This window comes from Pomacea canaliculata, linkage group LG14 (assembly GCF_003073045.1).
Source record: "Pomacea canaliculata isolate SZHN2017 linkage group LG14, ASM307304v1, whole genome shotgun sequence".
Classification (NCBI taxonomy): Eukaryota; Metazoa; Mollusca; class Gastropoda; order Architaenioglossa; family Ampullariidae; genus Pomacea; species Pomacea canaliculata.
In genome coordinates this window covers 8446157-8453383 of record NC_037603.1, presented here as the reverse complement: position 1 = coordinate 8453383, position 7227 = coordinate 8446157, and positions in this window count along the sequence as shown.

Below are 7227 nucleotides of genomic sequence, written 5' to 3'. Positions count from 1 at the left end.
GTACTATTATGTGACGAAGACTAACATGTTCTATTAGTGATAACATCACGACTGATAAGTGAGGCGCTAACTTCATCTGCTTCCTTATTTCTTGAGATCGAAGCAATTTTGCTCTGGGCGAAAGGCATGACTGCCAATATCGAATCGACGATCAGCGGTTTGAGCACCTGTCGGGCGTCCTCCCAGGTAACAAAAGTGGGTTATGGGCTATTGACCTACACACGGTATCGATTGCCTGCTGCATCAGCGAATAATGGAGCATAAAAAGAAAATGGCTGTTTCGGAAGTCAAAATTTCTCGGATGTCCAGCGAAGGCATTACATTTGCATAAACTTCTTGCTCATGCTGCCACAAAAATTGCCAGCAAAGAAAAAAGTTTCAAAAAGTAAGATTACTTAAAAATAAAAAAAAATAAAATACTAAGAAATAATAGTGATAACAATAATCATCATCCCATGAGCTCATTTAGAGCTACATCCCGGTAGGCTCATGGCAGTTTACTGAAAAAATTACACACAGACATACACGGACAAACACAGTAAACAACACAATGTCATATGAGATGAAAGATATGTAGCCAGAAGTTAGTCCTTGCGCGTGCGATTCATTAGTTGTCTTATTCTTTTTCACAATTTTATTTTATTTAGTTCCGACTGATTGGGTGATAAGTTAAAAAAGTATATTTAGTGCAGACATGATCCTGATTGCTCTTGTAAGCTTTATATTTTTGTCAGTTTGTCACACCATCCACCATGATCCTCTCAGGTTGTGTCAGGGGGCGGAGTAAAGTAAACACGCGACAAGGTACATTTGACGTCACACAAAGAGACGCCATGACTGACGTCAAAGTGGCAGTGACGCGAGTGGCTGACGTGGGCCGTCACGTGATGTGGCCGCCATTAACGCTCACATCTAGCGACACGAGCAGCAGCCACAAAGTCTGAAGAAAGACGCGTGTCATGTCGAGACATAACTTTTCGCCACCCAAGCCCACACCGCTCCCACTACTATGACCAAGTATGAGGCCGGCAAAACGAGGAAAAAAACGCAAAATGGATGCGCTCATAGGCGGTGATAATTCCACAGCCCATGACAGCAGCCCATCTACTGCCAAAACGCCATGCCTTTCTCAAGGTACGCTACTCACACAGACAATGTCTCATGCCTCCCTGTTTACCACAACAAAGTAAACAAACACTTTGAAATCAAACACATTGTCTTAGGTAGACAGCACAAGCGTATGGGTGTCAGCAGTTTCAACATTGTCAGATTGTTCTGGATTATTTTACTCATTGTTCTTTCAGTCCATCGTGTGTATGTATGTGTGTGTGTGCGTGTGTGTTATTATGTCTGTTTGTTTGAGTCGGTGTGTGTGGTGGGGGGGGGGGGAGTGCGTACATCTGTGTTTATGTGAGTAGATCGGTGAGTGAGTGTTGGAGACAGACTGTGGTGCGATGGTGGATAAGCGTTCGTCTGGGTCTGTGTGCGTCTGTGTGTGAGTATGCACGCGCGTGACTACAGCTAAGTGTTGTGTGTGTTTCTTATTTTCTTTCGGTAATATACAGTAGCTTTTGGCAATTATGTGATACTATTATTCAAATAGTTGCAATCATTATCATTGATAGTTAATCTCTAATCGTTTTCAGCTATAATAAACAGTAATATGCGGTTCGACAATGTTTGCAACTTTTACACAAGCATTCTTTCTTTCCTGATTTTATCTTTTTCGTGAGTTATACTTCGTTTAATGTGTTTGTAGAAAGTACTAACATACATGATCGTGTTACATGTATACGCCAGACTTCACTAACAGCTAATGTGAACTTTGTCCACCCGCGGGGAGGACATGGCAAAGACAGCTCAGGTCTCCATGAATAATCTTTCCTTTCTTGGCCTGCCCGGCCTCATGGCGCACAGGAAATAATGGCTCCAAGTGGCTAGAGGCTTGCATGTCAGCACAGGGTTTTTTTTTCAATCCCCTTAACCTGTCCTTCGTTCTTTCTCTTTCCCTCACTCTCTTTACCCTTTTTCTGTATTTTCTCTCAGCTTTTTTTCGCTACTCCTTCTGCCTTAGTTCTTTTCTCTCCATTTTTATTCTGAGATCTTTGTTTACCTTTTCTCCATCTTTCTCTCCCTTCCACCTCTCTCGCCTCTCCTTTTTCTATCTTGTCTTCTTATTTTTTCTCTCTCTTTCCCCCAATTCCCATCGCCACATTTATTTCTCCGCTTCTTCATTCCATCCTCAGCAAGAAATTCGAGTATAGTTAGCTTCCTTTTCATAAAGGTCTCATAATTAGTAGAAGAGTGCAGTAGTACTCGTCGTTTACTTAAGCTGCTCAATCCAGTCGTTTGGAGCAAGAAACTTTGCTTCAGGAAATATCCTTATTTTTCGTTCAGTATCACTAAGTGAAAGGCAAGGGTTGGTATTCTATTTTTGATTTTAACTTTCAAACAAATATTATTTGACCTTATTTTACAGTAAAAAGAATGAATTGTAGTTTAGAAAACAAATATTTACGACCTTCAAAGAAATCGCTTTTGTTTTCATTATTTCTGTAAATCCTCCTTTATCAAGTAGAGCATGTTTCTCCGAGATAAACTGCGCATTCGACAGGATTTGATAAAGCCGCGGTATCTCTCATGTGAAAACGTAACATCGACAGCGTCTTGTAACGGTTTCCTCTCTCTCTCTCCTAGATTAAGCCCCTCATTGCAAAGTTTGTTAGCATCTAATTATTCCGAGTAATCATGCTGTACAGCTAAGTGTCTAATTAACCCGTCCTCCTTCAGAACGTTCTTCGATCATGGGTTTCTGCTACTGGTAGACTGTCACACATACTGACAGTTAACTGAAATGTAATGCTGCTCTCTTCGTCAATAATCTGATGATGATGATTGATGATTGATGGACTGATTGATGATGATGATGACGGCGACGACGATGTTAGTGAATTTCAGAGAGCATTATCCCAGTGTGGAGGCGAGCTCAATGCGCTATGAAAAGGGTTATGAAATGTGTGACGTGGGGAGGCCATCACCATAGCAACGTGTTTTACTGGAGTTGCTGTGGCTGTTGTGCGGATTCAACGTGTCGAGTCGGAGCACGCATCGCTAATTGACGTGCGTGATAGATGCCGGCGTCTGAGTGCGGGACGTGACATCAAATGGCTTCGCATCGTTTTTATCGTCGAAATTGAATATCAAGTGTCTGCTGCAACTGCCGCTGTAGCGGAATCTCGCTGTAATTCCTGGAATTGTCTCCCTCGTGATTCTCGCGTGTTTTTTTAAAACACAAAACCACCTGCCTCTTCATTTCGATTTCTCTTCCTTCCTTAACCCCTCTCAATACCTCTCTCTCTTTCTTCCTCACTTTCACTCTCTATCTTTTCTCGCTGCCCCTGCTTGTCTCTCCGTGACGTGGGCTGGAATATGATCTCTCAGTTCTGAGATGGCTGTCATGACATTAACACACCCACCTAATACTTTAAGTTTGAATCGACGAACAGTTGTTTTATAACTCGACTTGGAGGAACATCTAGTGGGTGTGGGTGAGGTGTTGGTGGGGTGGGCGAAGAGCTAGCAATGTCGACTAAAGTGTTTTGTTCTACAATCGTTTCTACGAATGTGAATGTACTGGATGATCCATAAATGTACTTGAAGAAAGGGGCGTATCTTCCACTCTTACCTCAGTGCTGACAGAGGCATAAAAACAGAGCAACGCAAATGTCTGGACAGACAGTGACGATGACGATGACGATGACGATGACGATGGCAGACTGAGGCAAGTGATTGCAGACAGAAGCTTCCTTGACATAATGCCGTGACCTATTCACCAACAAACAAAACTTGATCCTGCTCAACGTCTTCATGGTAGTATAGTATGTTGTCGTCTATGAATAATAGAAGCACATAGTGATTCGTACTCATAGACTTTGTTTCACTTGCTGGTTATTTTGTCTGCCAATTAATCGCTTTTGTTGTCTAACCGAAAAAAATCTGAGAATTCTCAGCCTGTTCATTCAACCAAGGATGAGTTGATCGAAGCATTTCCATCATTCTCAATCTATCGTCTTCAACTCAGAACCCTGGATAACCCTGATCGTTGGCACCTCAGTCAAGAAAGTTTTTCGTCTGCTTGGCTGCATGGAGACGTGGTGAGACAGACGACACACCACGAAGCTGACCAGAAGCAAACTCCATCTCATAGCCCAAGACGACCTCTAGGAACAAACGATCAACCGAGAAAACCAAAAATATTTCGTGATCTGAGATACCATATATACATATAGAGAGCATGTAAACGTTAAGAAGTCAAGCTAACCCTCTCCTTCCTCACAGACCTGGGGAAAGGGAAAGTGAAAACTATCGTGATTTTGACAGGTGAAGTATTTTTCAAAAGCTTCTGCTCTTAGATCGATACAGAAACAAATGAAGAAAAACCTTTTCTTGCGCCGAATCTTATTTTAAAAAATATGCAACAAAAAAATCGCATTGGAAGAGAGCGAAGAAGCGCGAATCTTCTTCTCCTGGATCAGGAAAATAAATTATTTAAGAGTTCCACTAAGCAAGTTATCTTGCAGGAGCTAGAAAATCGCCCTTAGACAGGCCATCTACTGGCACTGCCCCGAAACAATAAAATGCGTTTTATTGGGTACATTAGGATTCCAGGCCTTGGCAGGAAATGTTGAAGACGGACTGAACAACGGAAGTGAGGACAAGAGATTCAGTGGGAGTCAGAAAGTTATCTCTTCTTTAAATTAGAAACAACTCAGAAATAAAAGCCCTACCCCCTCAAAAACAAGCAAGCAACCAAACAAAACAAACAAACAACCAACCAACCAACAACAAAAAAACCCCAACAAATAAATGAAAATGACACATCGATCATGTGAAATCTATTCATCACACAAGAAGAGAGTTGACTGGGAGCCACCTACCGTTTGTTACTGCTGTGTGGGAGAGGACTAAGTGGATGCTAACACTAAAGTGTGTTAGGAAGACAGAAGTCTGCCGGCAATCTAGACATTTTGATTCTTCATACGCAGATGGCGCCGGTGGTTCTTCTTCAGTCTATCACTACAACTCAACACCGCTAAAGTACAAAGACACATGGTGCAAAGGACTCCAGCTTGACATCCACTGTCCGCTAGGTGTGGTACATCCTTCCAACAAACAATAGTCTCACGCCAGCAGCCCTAGTTCTGTGGGTACTAGACACCTGTAGATAGTCTGTTGTCTACTAGGGGAATGGCTAGAGAGTATCACCCACTGCACTCTGTATCACACTTTGCAAAGTAGTGCTTTTTAAACTACAAATTCTAAATACGGTTAACTGTGATCAATCTATTTTTGATAATTTTAGCATTTTACAGTTGAAAAATACACATTTGTAAAAATGATTGATTTCAATAAAAAAACCCAAGAAAACCGCTACCCTGATCTCCAGCACTCTGTGGGTCTGGAAACCTCCATATCTGCCGCAGCAGCCACAGCCACATTACCTTCTCTTACTTCACCCTCCGCATCTGTATCTGCCTGTTGTTTGTGTGTTGTGTTGTGTGCTTGTGCGTTTGTGTGTGTTGAGTGTGCGTTTGTGTGTGTGTGTGTGTGTGTGTGTGTCGTGTGTGTGTGTTTTTGTGTGTGTTGTGTGTTTGGGTGTTGTTTGTGGCTGTGTGTGTTGTGACAAGATAATGTCTTATGACGAGATATTCATGAGCAGCAGTGTGTTGACCTGAGCAAGACTTGTGTGAACAGTGGTGTGTGTGTGTTGTATTGTTGTTCTGTGTGTTTGTGTGTGTGTGGACCAAGATAATGTCTTATGACGAGCTGAGCATGCAGTTGTGACTGAGCAAGACTCTGTGTGTGTGTGTGTGTGGTGTGTGTGTGTGTGTGTGTGTGTGTGTGTGTGTTGTGTGTGTGTGTGTTTTGCTGTGTGTTGTCTGTGTGTACAAGAAGTAATGTCTTTACGAGCATGAGCATCAGTGTGTGACCTGAGCAAGACTCTGTGTTGTGTGTGTGTGTGTGTGTGTGTGTGTGTTGTGTGTGTGTGTGTGTTGTGTGTGTGTGTCTTGTCTGTGTTTTGTCTGTGTAGTGACAAGATAAGTCTTATGACGACATGTGCAGTGTGTGTTTACCTGAGCAAGACTCTCTCTGTGTGTGTGTGTGTGTGTGTGTTTTTGTGTGTGTGAACAATGTGTGATGGTGTGTGTCTAGTGTGTGTGTGTGTGTGTTTGGCTTGTTGTTGTTTTGACAAGATAATGTCTTATGACATGCAAATGTGTTGACCTGAGCAAGACTCTGTGTGTGTGTGCCAGGCACGGCATCCGGAGACTCCCAGAGCGGCGCTGTACACAAGTTTGTCACCCTCGTGCAGACTTGAAAGGGAGGGAGACAGCGAGAGGCCAGGTTCGCCCGAGGGAGACGCATCCAACCGAAGTCCACTGTCTTTTGTGCGACCTGGAAGATGTTTGGAACTCACCAGTACCCGCTTCCCTTTGTCCTCGTTTTCCCAGCAAACCACATTCGCACTGGTAAGGGAGACTATTTTCTTTGCAACATGGTTTCTCTTTCAGGGTGAATATAGACAGAGATCTAATCTTCAATTCTTTTATTTGCCCCTTCCACAGTTCGACTTCAAGGCAGGTCATCAGTGACTCTCTTTCAAGAGTGTATGATAAAAAAATATAGAATTTTAGCAGGGAAGTTTAAAAAATATAAAATAAGTTTGAACTCCGCCTGCCTCGTTGCAGGACACGGAAAGCAATCATAATCCAATTGCCTATAAGCTGGCCTCTCAAACCCTCCTTGTTCATGAGCTGTAGAACCTCACTTTTTATGAGTAGTCAGTGATTTGTGCACAGATTTCTGCTTCAAATCCACCGAAACGATGTTAAGTGCTTTCAGACTGCAATTCGCACGAATGCCCGTACACAGGCACACACACACGCGCACACACACAAACTACAATCACTGCCGACACACACAGACACACACACACACAAAACACACACACAAACGAAGACACACACACACAAACGACACACACAACATCTACACACACACACGACAACAAACAACACACACAAACAACAACACACACACACACACACACAACACAAACACACACACATACACACACACACACACACACACACAAACTACAACTACTGCCACAGACACACACACAAACTACAGCCGCTGCCACACAGACAGACTAACAACCACCGC